General features: G+C 36.1%; 1 pseudogene; it reads left to right on the top strand.

Annotated features, from left to right (window-relative positions):
• The first annotated feature begins 643 nt into the window (after positions 1 to 643).
• On the top strand, positions 644 to 15,176 carry LOC149173053 (aspartate aminotransferase, cytoplasmic-like; annotated as a pseudogene).
• Positions 15,177 to 22,763: the final 7,587 nt, after the last annotated feature.

Raw genomic sequence — 22,763 nt, 5'->3', positions numbered from 1 at the left:
TTCAGCCCCTCACTACTTCGAGAAGCAACCCCAACACTCAGAGACGGTTCCTTCGTTCCTTATGAGGCAATTGAAACATACATCCAGATAACTAAAGAAGCCTGTGTTGACCAATCTCTTTGTACAACATAGAGACGGTATTGCTCTCACATCCTTATCCAACAGTTGCGAAAGAAGATCAACCATAGGTAATGATTCAATGAATGCAGTTGAAGACATATCAATATTGAGCGATAATCCATTTAGGTTGGCCTTAAACTTTGGTAAAACCCATGCCAACGTTCCAATCCCTCTCCAAGGGTCTGCTTTGCCCCCAGGTCACCAGAATAAAATGATCTGCCAACAGGAATGTACCTTTGAGTTGGTGGCTCGGATAGAACAATATCAAGAACTTGCAGGGATTCATGCAGAGCATCATCCTCCCTCCCAGATAGGAATTGACCTAAAATTTATAAGTATCTTGAACTGACACTCCCTTATTGGACCACCAGGTCCATCATCCCCCTCAACAAGCAAGATGTTGAATTATTTTGAGGTAAAGGGCAATGGCTCAGCTGTGTACAAACGTCTTCCACCATCATAAATAGGAAACCTTTTACCCAAATGGGTATCTCTAATATCAGTCCCCCTCCACACCACCACGATGTCTCGCCTCCCCAAACGCCTTACCTTCTCGTTTGTGCTCACCACAACGTATCTTGTTGAAAGACGGTTGACCGTTCGTATGGACCGTCGCACGTGGAATTGTGCAATTCAAATCAACCGTTAATGATTACCCGATCGTCTAACAACCAAATAGAATGGCACATATTTTGACACGACAACAGTTTGAAGAGTTCATTTCAGAGGGAAACGCCTTACGGCGTAATTATCGAAGTTTTTTCTAAGTTCTTTTCTAAGCCATTTTCAAGCTCTTACTCTTTAGCCTTACTGACCTTTTTACCAAACCAATTATGGATGTTTAATAAATATAATTTCAGTTTCCGACATTAATGCCGAGCTATTGAAGGTCAATTTTTATCAACATTTCATTGTTAATTCCAGGAAGGAAAACCTCTTGTCCGAAACGTTGTCAGACAAGCAGAGGAGCTCTTAATTCAAAATAGGTATATAGTCACTTAGAAGTTGAACATGTTTGTAGGTTGAGATTTTGTAAATCAATCCATGGTTTTATGCAGATCTCGATATAAGTAGTATTTTCCCATAGCTGGTCTTACGAAGTTCAAAAAACTAAGTGAAAAGTTGATTCTTAGTGATGGAAGGTATAAACGCTATAGTATACAATGATTTATGAAAAAATTGTAAATTACTTCTTGATGCCAATATTTGTTTATGTTTTAACAAATCTGGAAGTGTAATTTGATGACCTTTTATGTCACCAGTCCTGCTATTGCAGAGAAAAGGGATTCCACTGCACAATTCTCATTTGGGACAGGTTCACCAGGGTTGGAGGTGAGTTTCTGGCGAAGAATTATAGCCAAGTAAGTTGTTTTGTCAAGGAATTTTGAGTTCGCTCATATCCTATGAGATATGCAGAAAGTGAATAACAATTCTATGATTTTTTACCTCACAGACATGTTGATAAATTTTCTCATTTTACTTAATAAAGTTTATTGGAATCTATGCACCTCATAATTGCTTAGAGAGGCATTCTAAGCCCCAGGATGACTCCGATGTGTAAGTATGTCTATGCTCAATGTTAAATTTTAGCCAATGCCCGCCAACATAAAAATAAAAAATTAGAAATATAAATAATGTTTATGTTCATCTCTCCACTAAATAATAATAATGAGAATAGAAAACATCTCAATACAATTATCTCATGGGTTTAATAGTTCTTTTATCATATATGATGAATTTGAATGGATCAAAAATTTACCTTCAACAACAAATTTTACCACATTAAAATTCCAAATAGGTAAAATTTTAAACATCTTTACTTTTTACTAAAGTCACTACCATTTCTTAAATCAAAATAAAAAGGTTAATTCAACAACAAAAAATACATAATCTTGTTGTAAATCTTTTAATATTTCTTTTAATTAATTATTTGTAAAATTATTCTTTAAAAGGAAAACCATATCTTATGGATATATTAAAATCTATATACACATAAATATTTCCATGTAAAGTTGTAATATTCCAAAATATTCATTTGATTTAGTTTTATTAATATTAATATGTTATAATATTAATATTATTCAACTTAATCACTATTAATTAATACAATATTAGATTTAATATAATATTATTTTTTATATTATAATGATATATATTAACTCTATATACATATGAAAGGGAAGAACAAAGACATACAGTGATAGAGTTGGAGAGGTAGAGGGAGTGAGAGAAATGAGGAGAGAGGGAGGGATAGAGAGATTGAGTTGGAAGGAGAGAAAGGGAGGGAAGAATAAAGACATAGAGACAGAAAAGTGGAGAGACAGAAGGAGTGAGAAGGAAGTAATGGAGAGAAAATGTTTATGCTTGGGGTGAGATAGAGAGACAAAGAAGGAGATATGGAGAGAAGGGGGGGAGAGAGTGACAGGGTTGGAAGGAGAAGAGAGAGAGAGAGAGAGAGAGAGAGTTGAGGGGGAGAGATAGAGGGAGGTGTGAGAGAAACGGAAAGAGAGAAAGGAGGAGAGTGATGACTTGAGAGAGAGGAGGAGAGAGGAAGGGAGAGAGAGAGGAAGGTAAGAAGAAAGAGACATAGAGAGAAAGGTGGAGTGAGTGAGAGGGAGTGATAAGGGAGATGGAGAGAGAGTGAGAGAGGAGAGAAAGAAGAAAGGGAGATAGAAGGGGGCAGAGAGGGAGAGGAGTGGAAGAGAGAGAGAGAGAGTGAGGGAGAGGAAGAGGGAGGGAGAGATAGATAGATATCGAGAAAGAGCATGTATTTTTTAATGGTTATATAGAAAGACCAAAGAGGGGTAGAGGGAGATAGAGATATAGATGGAAGGTGAAGAGGGGGAAGAAGAGACAGATAGAGAGAGGGAGAGATAGATAAATATGGAAAGAGAGAGAGACTTTGTGTGTTTGGGGGCGTGAGATAGAGAGACAAATAAGGATTGATGTAGGGAGATATAGATATAGATGGAGCGGAAGAGAGGGAATAATATTTCTTTCACTAGATGCACTAATTTCAATGTAGATGGTGATTTATAATCTTATTGTATTGCTTGCACTGAAGGAGATAAACTAAATTACAATGGAGAGGAGGAATGAAGAGATAGAGAAGGAGAGGAGTGAGAGAGGGAGAGAAGGCTAAGAGAGATAGAGAGAGAGAGAGGAAGAAAAAAATATGGAGGGGGGAGAGGAGGAGAGAGAGAAGGAGAGAGTGAGGGAGAAAGTGATAGGGTTGGAGGGAAGAGAGAGAGAGAGAGAGAGAGAGAGAGAGAGAGAGAGAGAGAGATGAGGGATAGAAAGGGATAGAGAGGAAGGACGGGAGAGAGGAGGAGAGGAAAAGTTAGAGCAAGGAGGAAAGAGGGAGGCCCGAAGATATCGTTTCGGAAGGGTATTGAGGGAGGGAAGAATACAGACATAGAGAGAGAGAGGAAGTGACAAGGGAGAGATGGACATAGTGTGTGTATGTTTGGGGGTGAGATAGAGAAAAAAAGAAGGAGACATGGAGGGAGATATAACTATCGATGGAGGAGAGAGAGAGGGAAGAATATTGCTTACATTGGATGCATTGATTTTATTTTATTTTGCTGAAGCAAGAGCCGGTACTTCTATTCACTTGTAGCTAAAAATAGTTTACATAAAATACAACAAGCCCAAAGGAGAAGCAGGCCAAAGAGTTATCTAACATCCTTAGATTAGGATACAAGGCCAACTGAACGAGAACTGGGCCAAGGGCCCACAAACCAAGATATACTACCTCAAACATTTGATCCAACCTCCGATATCTGATGGACGAGGTTCAGAAACAGTGTGCAAGCAGGTGAACTCAAAAAAGCTTTAGGGAGACCCGATGAGGAAATAGAGACCGTCGGGCAAAGATTTCAGGTCTGCTAAGTGGATAACCTTCGGGCAAGTAGTCTGCCCACAGTCCCCTGATCTGAGGAGAAACTAGCCAAGAGGATACACCATACCCACTAACTTGCACGGTGAACCTTGGCCATTGATCTTCCACTGCTAGATCCTATAGCTATAAAGAATATCGGGCTGAAAAGATGCACGGGGAATACCCGCCTAATATAGGCAGTTTCCACTCTCCTCCTTGAGCCACGTGTTGATCGGTTAATGGCATCGGGTGCAATCCTAATAAACCGCTTAGGGTTTTTAGGGCATCCGAAAACCGCTTTAGCTGTAGCAAAATTGTTTTTGCCGTGGTTTAGCTTCACTCTCTTACCCCAATACCATCCATCCATCTAAGAGACCCATTTGTGCCGATTCTTGAGTCTTTCGTTTATCAAATCCTTATCATACATCTGCTTAAATTTTAATTAGTTGCTTCTCCTTCACGAACTGATAATGCTCCCTGTCTGCACTTGCCAGAGTGTGGCAATCCTCACACAATTTCCCTGCAGGAACCGACTCCCACGAACAACTTTTATTGTCTTTTGTACAGAGCACCCCTTCATTAGCCAGCCGATCCACCAATTTGTTGGCGTTTCTGCGAACATGTACAAAACTGAGTGTTCTTAAGATTCTTAGGTGTGATTGAATTCGATGATAGACCTGCACAAGTCTCTAGTGGTTCAAAACTTTATCTAGTGCTGATCTTGTGCCTATCTTTTTGACCGAATTAATAGTTAATTCAGAGTCTGCCTCTATGATTATGTTCTGTGAATTGGATTCAATCAGAGTTTCTAAGCATTGTTCAATGGCCATGAGTTCCACCATATTGTTGGTGGCATTCCCCAAATGACTATGAAATATGACTTTTATGTTACCCTTTTCATCTCTTAAGACTCCTCCGTATCCAGCATCCCCAGGGTTTCCTTTTGAAGCTCCATCTATGTTGAATTTCAAAAATCCGTGGGGAGGGGGTTGCTAGAAAGCCTTTCCCTCTATAGTGTGTCTTGCGCTCTTTCTTATGCCTTGAGGGGCAGGCGCCTGGAGCCCCAACAGTTCAAGAATGTGAGCCTCCTGGTGACTAGGGGGTTTCTCGGGGGGTTCCTTCAGAAGGGCATTAACAGTTTCTTTGAGCTGTCTTGAGATCTGTGCAATGATGCTTTGGGTTGAGCCAGATTTGTCCTTAAAAATCCTGTTGTTACGTTCTTTCCAAACATCCCAGATCAAAAATCTTGGAATCAGAGTCCAAGCTGTGTTGACTGTCTCATGATCTGAGAAGTCTTTCCTCCAATTCTTTAAAGTTTTTGTTATGTCATTTTCGTCCCTGTCAGTTTGTCTGAATATTGAGGCCACCCAGTTCCATAAGGTGGAGGTGAATGAGCAGAGGTTGAGTAGGTGATCCATAGTTTCTTCCTGCAGACTGCATAACTGGCATCTAGATGGACCAACAAAACCTCTTTTTCTTAGATTTTCCCAAGTCAGAATCTTTTTCTGTTGTACCAGCCACATGAACAGTTTGATCTTCACCCAGTGTGGGTTCTGCCATAGGTCCTTCCATATTTTATCAGGGCTTGGATAGTTGAATCCAGTGGCAATTCTTTTGGCTTCTTTGAGGTTGAAGTTGCCCTCACTATTCCTCCCCCATCTTAGTTGGTCATCTGAGGTTGAAGTTAAAATTTTTCTCTTTTCCAGGATCGCTTCTAGAACTTTAGCTTGGGCCTGCAAAGGGGTCTCTTCATTGTATCCTGGTACCTTCCATATTCTCCATTTACCATTGTCCCTTGTCTGGTCCCAAAAGTCCCTTACCCTTTTCAGTCCTTTATTGATGGTATCTTCTTTGATAATGTCCAGTTCTTCTCTGCAAAGGTTAGGTTCTTGCTGCCAGTTATCCTCCCAAAACCAAGCTAGATTCCCACTTCTGATCTCCTGAAAGCTATGTTTCTGAACTAAGGCTCTATTCTCCCAAGCATTGTTCCAAATATGAGAGCCCCTAATGTGTCCTATCATTCGAATATGGTCCCTTTCTTGCTAGTCCTTTGCATATTTCTATTTCCAGAGCTTAGCCCAGGGGTTACCCGTTTCCTTTAGCCATCTCCACCAAAGTTTTGCCCCCAAAACTTTGCTTAGAGTGTCCGGGTCTTGGAGACCTAAACCACCATGGGATTTGGGTTTGCAAAGTTTGTCCCAGGCTATCAGAGCCCATTTCTTTTTCTCTTCCTTTTTACCCCAAAGAAAATCTCTTTGGATGTTCCTGATTTGTTGAGAGACTCCTTTTGGGACAGGAAGAGCTGACAACATGAAAATTGGAATGGTTTGTAGGATAGCCTTTGTAAGGACTAGCCTGCCTACAAAATTCAAAGATCTGCTTGTCCACTTACTGACTTTGTCCTTCAGTTTATTAGTCACTGGTTCCCATACTTCCTTTCTTAGAGGATTGTCAGTGAGAGGCATTCCCAGATATTTAGAGGGAAGATGATCTTTTTGAAAGCCGAGAATTCTGGAGAGATTTCTTTGAATAGATATATCAGTATTAAAAAAGAAAACTTTAGATTTTGTGAGACTTACCTTTGTGCCAGCAACCATTGCAACCTTTGTAGCATGGTATCATCCACAAATTGTTGATGAGTCAATGTTTCTCCATTCTGAGTTAGTTTGAGTCCCTGGATTCTTCCTTCTACCTTGGCTGAATTAATCGCTCTGCCTAGACCTTCCATCATGAGAATGAAGAGAAAGGGGGAGAGCGGATCTCCTTGCCTGAGACCTCTTGAAGGCCAGAAGGTTCTGGATGGAGAGCCATTAAGAAGGATTGAACAACTAGCTGAGGTAACCAGGGCCATGACCCATCCTATCCAGTTGTGGTCAAAGCCATACGCTTTTAGAACATCCCTGATGTATGACCAGCTTAGCTTGTCATAAGCTTTCGCAATGTCAAGCTGTATGATCATCCCCGCTTGCTTATTTTTCTTGAGAGAATGAACCACTTCATGAGCTTGAATGATATTGTTGAGAATTTGTCTACCTTCCACATATCCAGTCTACTCCTCTGACACGAGCGTCGGAAGAAGGGGTTTTAGTCTATTAGAAATAACTTTTGAAATGATTTTGTACACCACATTGCATAAAGCTATGGGTCTAAATCTGTCTGGTGTCATGGCTTTTTCCTGCTTAGGGATTAGGGCTATGAAGGATGCATTTAGCGCTCTTAGGATTGTTCTTGATTTTCTCGAATCCTCCACCACCTCAAGAATATCCTTTTTGACTATTTCCCAGCATGTTTTGAAGAAGTCTACATTGAAACCATCCAGACCTGGGGCTTTCCCATTGTGCATCTCTTTGATTACTTCATTGATATCCTCTTCAGTCACTGGCCTGTTGAGATTATAATTATCTTCCCTGGTTACCAGTTTTGGAATATGCTGAGTGAAGTTGTTAATGAATTGAGATCTGTCTGTGATAGTCTCCTCTGCTATGCTTTGAAAATGTTGTACCAGAGTAGATTCCATTTCTTTGTGAGTGTTTAGCTCGTTCCCTTGAGGATCTATGAGTTTTGTGATCCAATTATGTGCCCTGTGTTCCATGGTTGACTTGTGAAAGAATCTTGTGTTTCTTTCCCCCTCTTTAATCCATTGCACTCTTGATTTCTGTCTCCAAAAGATTTCCTCCTGTTGGCATCTGTTGTCCCATTCTTGCTGAAGAGAGTCTGCTTGCGCTTTCCTTTCCTCTGTGAAGCCTTCTTTGATCAGAATTTGGTTAGTTTCCTGTAATTTTTCTTCCACTTCTCTTTTGGCTTTGAAAATGTTGCCAAACTCAGTTTTGTTCCATTCTTTAAGCCTTCTCTTGATGAGTTTGAGTCTCTGTTGCAGGATGAACATTTTTGTGCCATGAATGGGCATGTCTTCCACCCACCATTTTCCAATATTAGTGATGAAGTTAGGATGAGTAAGCCAGACATTTTCAAATCTGAAAGGTCTGTTCCTCGGAGTGCTAATAAATGAAGCTTCTAGCTGAATAGGCCAGTGGTCAGAATACTACTCGTGAGTGGAAGGTCCTTCAATATTAAGAATCTGTCAAGTTTCGAGGCTACTTGAGAAGCTCCTCCTCTTTTATTGTTCCAAGTGAAGGTACCATTTATTGTTTCCATGTCCACCAGCTTCATGTTGTTTAAGAAGTTCTGGAAGGCAATGGAGTCTCTTCCAAGTGATCTAGTTCCACCTTTTTTCTCTGTGAGAGACCTGATCATGTTGAAGTCCCCTCCCAGAATCCAGGGCATTGTTGGGTGTCTCTCTCTCAGCTCCTCCAGTGAGGTGAGGAGCCTGAGTTTGTCTTCAAGTTTTTGAGGACCATAGACGTTTGTGATCATGTAACATTCCTTGTTTCCCAAAGGTTGGATAACCATAGAAAGGTGGTTCCTTGATGCCTCAACATCCAGGATTCCAAATTTCTGAGGATTCCACAGAGTGAGAATTCCTCCCGCTGTATTATTTGCTTTGACTTCTAGGTACTCATATTTAATAAGCCATTTGTTGTGTATTTCTCTGATTTTATCTATTGAGCATTTTGTTTCCTGTATGAACACCATATCTCGTTTCTCGTTCTTTATTCTATTGCTGAGATTTCTTTGTTTTCTCTTACTACCTAGACCCCTAATGTTCCATGTTGTAAGCTTCATGATGATGGGTTTGTGAAGGAGTAATTGGTGAGGTCTTTCATTTTACCTGAATTAATCATGAGTTTCCCACACTCTGTCAGCAGTTCATTCTGTCTCTTTCTTCCTCTTTTCTTGCCTGGGATCTTGTTGGAGTGTCCTAGTGTTCCTTCCATTGACTTAACCCCTCTGTTCTCTTGGCTGTCATAGTTCCTTTTGACTCCGGCTGCCTTTGTTTGAGATCTTTGAAGGAATAGTTGTTGTACTCTGTCGAACTCCTCCTGTGGTAGAGAGTTAATCCCTTTATTGGTTCCCTACTCAAGAATCTCCTGAAGGTCATGGTCCTTTGTACCAACTTCACTTGGGGTCATCTCATGATCCTTGCCAAGTTCCATAGTGCTTGGTAGATCCTCCTTTTGTTCATTGTTTTCATGTATGATTTCCATGCTATCATCTTTTTCATTTTCTACATGATTGTCCTCCATTTCCTTATTCGTTCGACTCCTCCCCCTCTTCATCTAAAATCTCAAACCTGTTATGACTTGATGGCTTGTTCTCGCTGGGTTTCTTCTGGTGCTTTTTTCCCCCACCTTTCCCTCTGCCTCCCACTTTGGTAAAGCCTTCAGGGTCTTTTCCTATGTTGGTTTTCAGATTGTCCTCCCTTTTGTTGAATGGGTAGTCTCTGAAGAGGTGCCCATGTTCATGACATTTTTGGCATCTGAATGGGACATGTTCATAGTCTACCACCTGTACCCATTCCTCATCATATACTTCTAGGATGACTTCATCTGGGAGTGCTCCCAATAGGTCCATTTCTACACATATGCGGGCGAAGGAGGTGTATTTACCTCTCAAAGTTGCCTCTGATATCTTAATAAAATGCCCTAATTTGTTTCCTATAGCTTTTAAGGATTCAGGCAGCCAATAATCTAAAGGTAAGGAGTATAGTCTAATCCATATCGGGACTGATGTGAACGTTTCCCTCTCCGGGACAAAGTTCATCACCCAAGGTCGCATGTACAGGCCTGCTGCAGCATAGAAGTAGGGTCCTCCTTCGAATACTCTATCTTTGTCCTCAAGGTTGGTGAAAACCACTGTGAAAAAACCCTTGGACCCAAGATGTAGATTTATTTCTCCCTTTGGTTTCCAGTTGTTTCTTATCCATGTGTACAGAGCCTTCTCCGTTGGCCATATGCCCATAAACTTACATATGACCGCGTAAGTCGCCATGTGATCCCTGTGCACCTGTAGTGCAGGATCATTTAAGACCACCCGGGGTTTAATGTTTGTCTTGGGTTTGCAGGGTCCCATCCCGGATATGTTCTCAGTTCTCTTACTGTTGTCTTCTGATTTCTTTTCTCTCCTGCCTTCCTCGTGGATCCCTTCCTGTTCAGGGGATTTACTGCTTTCCGGCTCTTGAGTGCCTATCTTCTTTGCTTCTGCCTCCGTTGGTTGCCTGGATATGTTCAAACTCGCCCCCTTACTTCTGTTTGATACCACATTACTATAGGAGGGAGTGGAGCTCCCCCCACCGTGCCCCTCCATTGTTCCTGTCTTGCACCTCGTGCTCCCTGTTCAAAACCCTAGCGTCATCTACTCACCAACCATAGACGCATTGATTTTAACATACATGGTGATTTCTAATATTATTTGATTGCTTGCACTAAATGAATATATTTTAGTGTAGATGTTGATTTTTAATGATATTTGATTGCTTGCACTAGATTCGTTAGTTTAAGTGTAGATGTTGATTTATAATCTTATTTGATTGTTTACACTAGATGCATTGATTTAAGTGTATATTTTTTCTAATTCTATTTGTTTGTTTGCACTAAATGCACTGATTTCAGTGTATATGGTTATTTATAAGCCTATTTGATTGTTTGCACTAGATGCATTGATTTCATTGTTGATGGTGATTTATAATCCTATTTGATTGCTTACACTAGATGTATTGATTTCAATGTAGATGTTTATTTCTAATGATATTTGATTGTTTTAGCGAGAAAATTTTCTGGGAAATCATATCAAATAATTTATTGGAGAACCCTCCACTGTGGTTCATCATCAGGGCAAAGGTGGAGTATCTGATCTAACATTAACAATATATATATATATATATGTGTGTGTGTGTGTGTGTGTGTGTGTGTGTGTGTGTGTGTGTGTGTGTGTGTGTGTGTATGTATATATATGTATATGTATATATATAGATATATATATATAGATGATGATGATGATGATGATGGTTAACGTCCACTGAGACCAAATAATGATCTATCGGACCTAAAAAGACAAACTATTTATTTTGATTTAAGATTTTATTCCTATGCTCAAAAAGCTTGGAGAGAAGCCTCCCGAGTTCACTATAATTTTGGCATTGTAAAAGGCTAGGAAGGTCAGTATTGTAACAAAGGTTGTGAAATTGAGATCTAATGTGGTTGTATGCAGGGCACTCTAAGAGGAAGTGGTTTTCATCCTCGATGCTCCTATTCTCACAAATATGGCAGATCCTTTCTATCCATGGTGTTTTAGGAACTGTCCAACGACCAGTTTCACTATGAAGCTCATGAGAATTCGTTCTAATCTTTGATATATTAATTTTCTTCTTTGAGCTAGTTAAAATAGAGAGATACTTTTGATCTTCAAGGGTGGGGTTGATGACCCTCTTATAATAGCTTAATTTTCTTTTAGACGCTAAATCTTTCTCCACTATATATATATATATATATATATATATATATATATATATATATATATATATATAGATAGATAGGTGGAGATGCTTCAGAGAAACAAAAATTATCAATTGATCCGTTAGAAAGTCAAAAATAAAAACTAATTTTTATTGAAACGTTATAGAGTCAAATTAAAATGAAAATGAAAATAGTAGTTACAAACGTTCAAAAACATCCCCATAAATTGAAAAAAAAAAGAATAATAATAATAATAAACAAATAAAATAACATAAAATAGAAAAGACAATAAATAAATAAGCATAAAAAATGAATAATTAATAATTATACAAATTTTCAAAAAAGTAAATAATTAATAATTAATAAAATTAAATAAATAAAAATAAGCATAAAAAATTAAGAATTAAGAATTATACAAATTTAAAAAAAATAAATGAATAAATAACTAATAATAATAGATAAATAAATAAATATAAAATGTAAATTAAATAAATAATAAAATTAAATATAAAAAAATGAAGAATTAATAATAAAGATAATTTTATTATTATTATTATTATTATTATTAAGATTTATAAGAATTATATATATATATATATATATATATATATATATATATATATTCCGAGGGAAAAAATCAAAATCCAGATAAACAGAGAAATTCATGGAATAAATAAAAACTAGGAATGGAGAGCAGGGATCCAGTTGCTGCTAATTTTCCAACCTTCATCCCTATTCAGATTGTTACCATGCTTCTCAATTTCTAAAGCCTCTCTGAACTTCCTATGATGGAAGTGATCAATTTTGGCTAAAACCTGGGAATGCTGAATAAATATGTGGTGTTTAGTATTAGACACATGCATTGATGATTTTCACTAGATGCATTGATTTCAATGTAAATTTGATTTCTAATGCTATTTGATTTCTTGCACTAGGTGCATTGATTTTAGTGTAAATTCTTTCTAATTCTATTTGATTTGTTGGACTAGATGCGTTCATTTTAGTGTAGATGCTAATTTCTAATTATATTTGATTTCTTGCACTAGATGTATTGATTTCAGTGTAAAGGTTGATTTTTTATTATATTTGATTTCTTGCACTAGATCCATTGATTTCCTTGTAGATATTTATTTCTAATCCTATTTGATTAGCTGCATTAGATGCATTGATTTTAGTGTAGATGCTTATTTATGATTTGATGTAACTGGATGTATGATGGTACGCTAATTTTAAAGTGATTAGAATAATAGTGTGATTGATTTTAGTGTAAGCACAAAAAAATATTGACAACCTGCATTGATTTTTGTGTTATAGTAATTCAACATATTAATATGGAGATCAAGAGAGAAAAGGTAAGATGTTTATTACAATAGCTCGAGATAAATATTTGAATAGTTTACGATTTCAACTACACTTTTCATATAATTGATATGAAAATATGGCAAAATTGATAGAGGTGACAACAAAAAGAGTAGAAGAAAATAATTGAGATTGATCACAATGAAGACTATTTCTAATTGACTACATTCTTATTATTCACATTTTTTTCCATTAGACACTATGAGATTGTCAGTTTTCATTCAAAATGTTTATTTCATTTATTTTCATAATTAAAGTTATTAACAATATCTATCATCTCAACAGGTTGAGGTAACTCGGAAAATTTAAAATCAAAACTACTCTTCGAGATATATTTAGTACTACCCATAAGGACACTATTAAGAATTAATTAGTTGTAAAAAACTGTGATACGTAAAATTAAATGAAATAGATCCGCAATATCAATCTTGCTACAAGCTATTGACAATATTTTCTTCCTTCTTCATCACCAACTAATTACTAATAAACAATTACATACACATATAGAAATATAACACAAAAATGATAGCATTCACAAACATTACCATCAAAATCCAAACACATAAACACACAAACCACTCAAAGCATGCAAACACAAAGACACACAAGGCACTCAAAACATCCAAACACAAACACACAAACAATTCAAGGCCAAAAACATAGACTAAATTAAAGAAAAATTATATGGTCATGTCAAGCAAAGAAAACATAATGTAAATTTCAAAGTATAAAGTTTATCTCAAACATATACATAATAATGATAATCTAAAAATATGACATTGCTACCCTCAATTGGAACCAACCTAGATCCATATAACTCTGCATCTATCATGTACTGAGAGGGATCGAATCCCTCGAGGTGCAAGCCTTTCCTCAAATTATACACTCCAAAAAGAAAGTTTGCACCTCGAGGGATTTGATCCCTCTCGGTGCGTTATAGATCCGAAGTTATACGGATCTAGTTTATATTCCAATACCCACATAGGGTAATCATCCTAAGATATTTACTTTTGGAGGATTGAGTATGAAGATGTCTCACTACTAGGGTCCCATAAGACGTGGGCTTGATTAACAAGGTTAGATAATATACCTTGCTTTTATTGCTCCCATGATGTGTGTTTCCTAAATTGATTCTGTATGAAAAAACTACGACATTGGACATAAGAAAATAAAAATGCAAGTATGAAATAATCCCATAAACATAAATAATAAGGGAAAGGAAAAATTGAGGTTAAGGATTGAGAATATCATGAAAGCATTAAAAAAATTCAAATTGTAATGAATAAACACCAACCTTTCATCCTTGCAGTGAATTCTTCAACTTGAACTACCATTACACCATTTAAACATGGAACCAACAAAATAGCAAAAAAGAAGTGTTCGTTTGGAAATTCGGAAGTATCTTGTGTTTGTGCATCAAATGATTACACAAGGTTTCTTGGTAGACAATATTTCATTTTTCTTTCTGTACTATAAACAGGAATGCTTGAAGATCTACAAGTAGCTCCAATTAGAGCTATAGTGCTCCTTCATGCATGCGCACATAATCCCACTAGTGTAGATCCTACAGAAGACCAATGAGAAGAAATTTGACAATTAATAAGATAAAAAGGTTCGCTTCCATTTTTTAATAGTTCTTATGAGGTTAGCTAATATCAACACAATGAAACAGTCATTCCTATATGATATTTTCCCTATCATGTATGGTGAAATTAAAGGATATATTTTTTTACCTTTTTTTCATCCATATGTTATGTATACTGAAGGTTTCTTTAAATTGTGCAATAAAGCATGAACATTCACTTCATTTATTCAAGGATTTTCCAGTGGAAGATTTGATGCAGATGCATACTTTGTTCATTTGTTTGTAGGAGATGGTGGTGAATGTTTTATTTCTTAAAGTTATGCAAAGAATATGGGGTTGTATCGGGAGCGTGTGAATTCTCTTAGTATTATAAGGACAAATAACCTCAAAACCACTATGCTTTCAAGGATAAGTTTTATTTGTAAAAATATTGAACGTTTCAATTGAAATAAACTATTTGAACTTGTCATATGCTTGAATATCACAATTCTTGAATATCCGACCCTCGGATTAGTTTCTTGAAGTGAAAACTTTATTGTTACAATGATCTTTTGTTTAATATATTTTAAATAATTTGAATGGTGTTCTTTTAGGTTTGCATGAGTGCAATAGTGGAAACTAGAGTTGAAAGTCAGTTGAAATTGGTTATTCAACCAATATACTCAAGCCCTCCTATTCATGATGCTTTGATTGTGTCAACCATTCTCAGTGACGAGGAAAGTATTTAATATCTACATTTCCTCTAGCATGTAATGATAAAAGTGTCACTACTTAATGTCTTTTTCATATTGACAATATTGTACCTAATGTAGGAATTTCTTATAGTTGGATGTTTGAGTTAAAAAACATGAAAGATCGCATTATAAACATGCTCCATTAACCATTTGGTGTGTATTTTTCCCAAACACTCGTCTTAGGCTAGAGAGAATCCACAAAGGGAGGAGTCCCCTGAAGTACTGGTGCTATTCATCCATAAGACAAAGTCAGGCCTCCGGGCTCCTTGTTGGAGGTTGACCTGTCACCAATAGGTTGGGGTCGAGCCCCTGACCTATGTTGTCATCCGATTGGTTGAAAATCACGTCGGTGATACCCATCGAGGAAACTATAGTTGAGACCATTGTGAGCGGAAAATAATCAAAAGTTGGATTGTGAGCATAGTATTCGACTTTTACAGGCAAAACAAATCACCGACCTCTACCTCCGATGAAACCCTGTTAACTAGTCGACCAGAACACAAATTCTGGCCTTCGGGCTGCTTGTTAGTCGCTCGACATCAAAGGAGGCCGAACTCTGACCATTAAGTCGGGGCTGACACCCCAACCTACATGATCATCTGATTGGTTGAAAAGCGCGCAAGAGATACCCATCAAGTAGACTCCAGTTGAGACCATCGTCACCCGGAAATAATTAAAATTTGTGTTGCGGGCATAGTATTTGACTTTTGCAGACAAAACAAATCTTCGACTGTGACCTCCAATGGAACCTCGTTAACTTGTTGGCCAGAAGTCAAATTCAAGCCTCTAGGCTACTTGTTGGTCGCTAGGCATCAAATGAGGCCAACCTCTGACCAATAAGTTGGGGCCGACCCCTTGACCTGTGCGGTCATCAAATTGGTTGAAAAGCACGTGGGTGATACTTGTTGAGTAGACTCCAGTTGAAACCATCCCGAACAAGAAATAATCAGAAGTCTGACCATGGGCATGGTATTTGAATTTCACAGACAAAACAAATTTCTAGCCCCGACCTCCGACGAAACCCTTTTAACTAGTCGACCAAAAGAAAAATTCATCCCTTTGTGCTTCTGGTTGGTTGTTGGGCATCAAAGGAGGCCGACCTCTGACCAATAAGTCAGGGTTTACTCCTTGAACTACGTGGTCATCTGATAGGTTGATAAATGCACGGGTGATACCCATCGAGTAGACTCCATTTGACACCATCGTGAGTTAGAAATAATTAGAAGTCGAGATGTGGTCATGATATTCAACTTTCATAGAGAAAAAAAAATCGTTAGCCTCGACCTCTGATGGAACCCTGTTAAGTATTCAACCAGAAGACAAAGTAGGGCCTCTAGACTATTTGTTGGTCGTTGGGCATCAAAGGAGGATGACCTCTGACCAATAATTCAGGCTGACCCTCAGACCTGCATCGTCATCTGATCGGTTGAAGAGCACGTGGGTGATACCCATCGAGAAAACTCTAGGTTAGACCATCGTGAGTCGAAAATAATCCAAAGTCGGGCTACAGGCACGGTATTCGAATTTCACAGACAAAACAAACAAGCACGGTATTCGAATTTCACAGACAAAACAAACAAGCACGGTATTCGAATTTCACAGACAAAACAAATCGCCGACCTCGACCTCGACCTCCGACCGAACTCCATTAAATAGTCGACTAGAAGACAAGGTTGAGCCTCCAAGATGATTGTTGGTCATTGGGCATCAAAAGAGGTTGACCTTCGACTAATAAGTCAGTTGACCCCCGACTTGAGTGGTCATCTGATTGGTTGAAAATTGTGCAGGGGATACTTGTCGAGTAGATTCCAGTTGAGACCATCGTGAGATGGAACTAATCATAATTTAGTTTGCGGGTATGGTATTAAACCTTCACAGACAAAACAAATCATTGGCCCCGACCTCTAACGAAACCCTATTAACGAGTTAGCCAGAAGACAAATTCGGGCCTCCATGCTGCTTGTTGGTCACCGACATCAAAGGAGGCGGACCCCTGACCTACATGGTCATTTGATCCCGATACATTCGGTCCTTGGTATTTGTATGAGGCCATCTCCATTGTTGAAGAAGAGAGAATCAAGTGGGGTTGTCGGGTGCCAAGCTGAGAATCACGCATTGCAAGTTAATGGTTATCACTTATTTTGGAAAACACAAAACCATATATGTAATAACATTTGGAAATGATAAAATCATTTTTACGTTAAATGATTTTGTCATTTAACAATAATAGTGAAAAAAAAATTATGATAAATAAAATTCGCCTGGTTTGTCATGGAGGTGTATAAGTAGATTTGATTTTAATCTTTTTAATATTTGATTGATTTTTTTATGAGTAATTTATTTATTTATTTATTTATTTTAGATATGTTTTTTACTAGATAAGTTAATGATTTGGTGGTATCGTTTAATTCATTGTATGGGCGTATAATGTAGATATGTGTTTTCTTATTTATAGATGTATGTGATTTGGATTTAAATAAATCTATTTTTATTTAATTTTTACATCTAATAAATATGATATCTTTAACTAAATTTTAAGTAATGAAATATTTGTAGGCAAAGGGTATTAATTATTTTAGAATATAGGTTTACGTGATTTTTTTGACAAACACACATATAAAGTTTTAAGCTTGATAATTTTCAATAAATTTTGAATAATTGTGATGTTTATCTTAGGGTTTATATAGCTCGGGGTTATGATATTAATCCCTTGGGTTTAATATTATTCGATTGGGTTTATAATATCTTGGAGTTTTAGAATTAATCCCTTAGGTTTATAATATGAAAATCAGCTATTCTCATCCATGATCAACCATGATACAACATTTCGTTGTGACAAAGATTGTCTTCACATGAAAATCAACCATTGTCAACCATGTTTATTTAGGGTTTATACCTCAATACATTGGGGTCTTAGAATTAATCCCTTGGTTTTGTAATATCAACCCCTTCAGTTTATTAATCTAAGGGTTCATATTTTGAGGGTATAATATTATTCATAAGGTTTATAATATTAATATAAGGGTTTAATATAAATTCCTTGGGTTTATAATCAGGGTCAACCATGGTCCAATGTCACATTGTGACAAAGATTACCTTAATTTGAAAACCAACGATGGTCAGCCATGCTTCAACGTCGCATTGTGACGAAGATTTCCTCAATATGAAAACAAATTGTGGTCAACCTGTTGGACATTGGATAAACCAATACCCCCTGTGTGTTTCGTGACATGTGCTAAACCACCTCAAGTGGATCCATTAATTTAGCCTATGCGTCCATTTAATAACACCTGCGAGTTTTGGTGTAGTGACAATTCTGGTTCCCATCAAGTGGTATCAGAGCCAAACTGTCTGAAGTTCAAATCACACTCGGCTCACTATCGGGGGTAGATTGTTCAACATTAGATAACCCAACGCTCCTTGTATATTTCATGACATGTACTTAACCACATCTCATGTATCCATTAACTGCGGTGACGCGTCCATTTACTAACACTTGCGGATTTAGGTGTAATGGCAATCATGATTCCCAACACAACCATGTTTATTTTAGAGTTTACATTATTTATCATAGGGTTTATATACATATGGTTTATAATATTAATCCCTTGGGTTTAATATTATTCCCTTGGGTTCTTAGTATTAACCCCTTAGATTTATTATTCCCTTAGGTTTATAAATCAATCCATTGGGTTTATTAATCTAAAGGTTCATATTCCTAGGGTGTAATATTATTTATAGGGTTTATAATATAAATTTCTTGGGTTTATAATCATGGTGAACCATGGTTAACAATGGACAACCATCACATTGTGACAAAGATTTTCTCAATATGAAAATCACCATGGTCCAACGTGGGATTGTGACAAAGATTTTCTCGATATGAAAATCAATTATGCTCAACCACAATCAATCATAGTTGAATGTTGCATTGTGATAAAGATTGTCTCCATATGAAAATGAACCATGGTAAACCATGGTTAACTATGTTTATTATAGGGTTTGTAATATTTATCTTAGGGTTTATATACCTTGGGTTTATAATATTAATCCCTTGAATTTAATATTATTCCATTGGGATTATATTACATTGGGGTTTTAGAAATAATTCATTGGGTTTTAAATATCAATTTTTTAGGTTTATTAATCTAAGGATTCATGTTCCTAGGGTATAATATTATTCATAGGGTTTATAATATTAGTCTTATTGTCTAATATAAATCCCTTTGGTTTATAATCATGTTCAAACATTGTCAACCATGGTCCAATGTCACATTGTCACAAATGTTGTCTGAATATGAAAATCAACCATGATCAACTATGGGCCATTGTCGCATTGTGATAATGATTGTCTCAATATAAAAATTGACCATGGTCAACCATGGTCCAACACGACATTGTGACAAATATCGTCTCAATATGAAAATCAACCATGGTCAACCATTGTCGACCATGGTCAATCACAGTCAGCCATGGTCCAATAACATTTTAACAAAGATTGTCTCATTATGAAAATCAACCATTCTCCAATGTTGCATTGTGACAAAGATTGTCTCAATATGAAAATAAACCATGGTCAACCGTGTTTATTTTTGGGTTAATAGTATTGATCTTAGGGTTAATATACCTACGGTTTATAATATTAATACCTTGTGTTTAATATTGATTCCTTGGGTTTATAATCCATTGCGTTTATTATTTCATTGGGGTTATAATATCAATATGTTGGGTTTATTAATATAAGAGTTCGTATTCCTAGGGTGTAATATTATTCATAAGGTTTATAATATTAAACCTTGGGTTTAATATAAATCCCTTAGGTTTATAATCATGGTCAACCATGTTCCAACATCACATTGTCACAAAGATATTCTCAATATGAAAATCAACCATGGTTCAACATTCCATTATGAAAAATATTTTCTCGATATGAAAATCAATCATCCTCAACCATGGTCAATCATGGTCAAACATCGCATTGTGACGAAGATGTTCTCAATAAGAAAATGAACCATGGTCATCGATGTTTATTTTGCAGTTTATAAATTTGTATTAGCATTTATATACCTTGGGTTTACAATATTAATCCCTTGGGTTTAATATTTTTTCCTTTATGTTATTATACATTCTACTTTTATAATTAATCCTTTGGGTTTATAATATCAGTTCCTTGAGTTTATTAATCTAAAGATTCATTTTCCTAGGGTATAATATTAGTCATAAGGTTTATAATAGTAATCCCAGGGTATGATGTAAATCCCTTGGGTTTATAATCATGATCAACCATCGTCAACCATGGCCCAATGTCACATTGTGACTAAGATTGTCTCAATTTGAAAATCAACCATGGTCAAACCTTGTTAACCATGCTCCAACATCACATTGTGACAAATATTTCGTCGATATTAAAATCAACCATGAAAAACCATGGTCAACCTTGTTTATTTTATGGTTTAGAGTATTTATCTTAGGGTTGATATACCTAGCGTTTGTAATATTAATCCCTTGGGTTTATAATCCTTTGGGTTTTTGGTATTAACCCCTTGGGTTCATTATTTCCTTGGGTTTATAATATCAATCCATTGGGTTTATTAATCTAAGAGTTCATATTCCTAGGGTGTAATATTATTCATAAGGTTTATAATATTAATCAATGTGTTTGATATAAATCCATTGTCTTTATAATCATGGTCAACCATGGTCCAATGTCACATTGTGACAAAGATTTTCTCAGTATGAAAATCAGCGATGGCCCAACGTTGCATTATGACAAAGATTGTCTCAATGCAAAAATCAATCATGCTCAATGATGGTCAACTGTGGTCCAATGTCACATTTTGAGAAATATTTTCTTAATATGAATATGAGCCATGGTCAACCATTATCAACCATGTTTATTTTAGGGTTTACAATATTTATCTTAGGGTATATACCTTGGGTTTTTTAATATTTATCCCTCCAGTTTAATATTATTTCGTTTGGTTTATAATGCCTTCGGGTTTTAAAATTAATCCCTTGGGTTTATAATATCAATCCCTTTGGTTTATAATAACAATCCCTTAGGTATATTAATCTAAGGGTTCATATTCCTAGAGTGTAATATTATTCATAAGGTTTATAATATTAATCCTAGGGTTTCATATAAATCCCCATGGCCTATAATCATGGTCAACCTTGTTCAACCATGATCCAATGTCACATTGTGATAAATATTGTCTCAATATGAAAATCAATGATGGTCAGCAATGCTCCAACTTCAAATTGTGACGAAGATTGTGTCAACATGAAAATCAACCATGGTAAACCATGTTTATTTTAAATTTCATAGTATTTATCTTAGGGTTTATACACCTAGGGTTTATAATATTAATCCCTTGGGTTTAATGATATTCCCTTGGGTTTATAATCCTTAGATTTTTAATATTAATATGTTAGGTTTATAATATAAATATGTTGGTTTTATTAATCTAAGAGTTCATATTCTTAGCATGCCATATTATTCATGGGGTTTATAATATGAATCCTTGGGTTTATAATCATGGTCAACGATGGTCCAATGTCACATGTGACAAATATTTTCTCAATATCAAAATCAACCATGGCCCAAAGTCACATTGTGAATAAGATTATCTCAATATGAAAATCAATCATGCTCAACCATGGTAAACCATGGTCCAACATTGCATTCTCACAAATATTTTCTCAATATGAAAATTAACAATGGTCAACAATGTTTATTTTAGGGCTTATAATATTTATCTTAGGGTTTATATAACTTGGATTTATAATGTTTATCCCTTGGGTTTATAGTAGCTCCAGGTTTTAGAATTAATCCTTGGGTTTATAATATCAATTCGTTGAGCTTATTAATATAAGGGTTTGTATTCCTAGGGTATAATCTTATTCATAAGGTTTATAATATTAATCCTAGGGTTTAATAGAAATCCCTTTGGTTTATAATCACGGTCAACGATGGTCCAATGTCACATTGTGACTAAGATTGTCTCAATATGAAAATCAACAATGGTGAACCATGTTCCAACGTTACACTATGACAAAGATTGTGTCAATATGATAAGCAACCATGGTAAACCATGGTCAATAATGATTATTTTAGGCTTTATAATATTTATCTTAAGGTTTATATACCTAGGGTTTATAATATTAATCCCTCGAGTTTAATATTATTCCCTTGGATTTATAATATCAATTAGATGGGTTAATTAATCTAAGGGTTCATATTTCTAGGGTATAATATTATCCATAGGGTTTATAATATTAATCCTTGGGTTTAATATAAATACCTTGGGTTTATAATCATTGTCAACCGTGGTCCAACGTCACATTGAGACAAGATTTTCTCAATATGAAAATCAACCATGGTCCAACGTCGCATTATGACAAAGATTGTCTCCATATGAAATTCAATCAATGTCAATCATGGTCAAACATCGCATTGCCACAAAGATTGTCTCAATATGAAAATCAATCATTGTAAACCATGGTCAACCATAGTTGAACAACGCACTGCGACAAAGATTATCTCAATAATAAAATCAACCATCGTAAACGATGGATTATTTTAGGGTTTATAATATTTATCTTAGGGTTCATATAGTTTGAGTTTATAGTATTAATCCCTTGGGATTGATATAAATCACTCACGTTTAATTAATTAACATAAATTATAAAAAAAAAAGCCATATTTATATTTTTTTTAAATAATAATAATA

The sequence above is a fragment of the Pinus tabuliformis genome, chromosome 4_2 (assembly GCF_031772625.1).
Source record: "Pinus tabuliformis cultivar Carrire ecotype Pingquan chromosome 4_2, CPIR1, whole genome shotgun sequence".
NCBI lineage: Eukaryota > Viridiplantae > Streptophyta > Pinopsida > Pinales > Pinaceae > Pinus > Pinus tabuliformis.
Note: the sequence above shows the minus strand (reverse complement) of the source record. Positions and strands in the feature narration are given on the sequence as shown.